Here is a 1,593-nt window from a genome sequence, read left to right on the forward strand (position 1 = left end):
AGGCACATTCCCAGTGGTAGTTAGTTAGCCAAGTTGGCGTCAAAGAGATTCACTGAAGAGCAGCATGCACCTACTGGCGCATACCAAGTGACACAAGCGGGCACCAAATAGATTTATTGAAGACTGGCACAGACAGAGTGGCACATGCTGCATTGCATTAATGAATATTGTTACTTGTGACAACCTCGCTGGAGCGACAATGTTTGATGGACGTCAAAGATTGAATCGCCTTCCAAATTGATGTCATCGATTATCATCATCATGACAATCATCGTGTTCGTCATTCTCATCGTTATTATCACCATGATAATCATCGTCATGATCATCATCATCATCACTATAGTCATCATATACCCAGAGGGCGCAGTTGCGCATACTCAGTTATACACACCTAGCAACTCCAGGGGCACACATACCCTGTGGCACGCATCCAGTGACCCCAGTAGCACTTTTCTTAGATGGCGCAATCTTCGGGATCTGCCCACGAAAGACGCTGTAAACAGGCTGGAAGGGAACGTAATTGATGCGGGAAAGTGGTGATAACTCGCCAAAGAACACATTGTCTTCAAGAAAAGACAAATGATACGTGGTATTCAAAATGGCGTTTCAGTTCCGGCTTTCACCTTGCGGCCTCAGCGGTTGCTCGTGTCTCAAATTTATGCTTTTGATTTTCTTTAATGCGCGTTGTTGCACGAGCCATCCCGTCACGTGCCAGTGAGCCGTAGCAGCAGAAGAAGAAGACAGCCCAGCGAACCTGTGAGTACCCTTCCGTTCTACCCGCGATTATGGCAGTTTTTCTTATCCCTTGGAACAGTAAAATGTTCGGAAAGCATCAAGATTGAGCATAAACTCGCGAAACTCGCGAAACTCGCATAAATTACGGCAGCTCAAGGCAGTAGCAATGTGTTTGCCCAAAGCGAATATAATGCCTGTCACAGTTACATATATTGTATACAACTAATATGCCGACGAAATTGGGTGTGTCCATAAGGACAAAGCATAACGAACGAATTTTTGCGTTTTTTTTTCCTTTTGAGCGAGGGGGAGCAGCCCTGCTTTAAAATAGGGATCTTCAGAAATGGTGTACCCAGTGATTTAGCGTACCCAAAAACCCAAACTTGCTTGAGTTCGTTGGTGCCTTGTGCGTTCTTTTTGTATGCACGGCTGGTAGCGTTTCCTAAATTTCAGCCTCATCCGGAGTAACCCTTTTAGTGCATTACTCTTAATCACGGCTTCACAAACTGCCGGCACTGGACTGCTGTTCCTGAATATGCCTTACACTATTCCTGTACACCTATGTTACCACGTCTGCGACTTATGCTAAAGCTCAACAATGCCTTATGCCCGAGATCTTTTAAAACTTTAAGAACAAAGCAATTGAGTGCAGGTAGCTTCTTTTGGTCCAGTGTTTGCATGTCCAATATTTAACTCTATCTTTGACAGTTCTTCTCAAATAAGTAGGATAATGCACAGAGGCGTACGAGAACTTTTGAAAAAGGTTAACTATAGGAGAAGCACTTATCTCCGCATAATAAGTTCCCGAGACTGGATTGTTTTCATAGTGTATCATAATGCTACGACGCGCAGGTGCCT

The sequence above is a fragment of the Dermacentor andersoni genome, chromosome 2, assembly GCF_023375885.2.
Source record: "Dermacentor andersoni chromosome 2, qqDerAnde1_hic_scaffold, whole genome shotgun sequence".
Lineage (NCBI taxonomy): Eukaryota > Metazoa > Arthropoda > Arachnida > Ixodida > Ixodidae > Dermacentor > Dermacentor andersoni.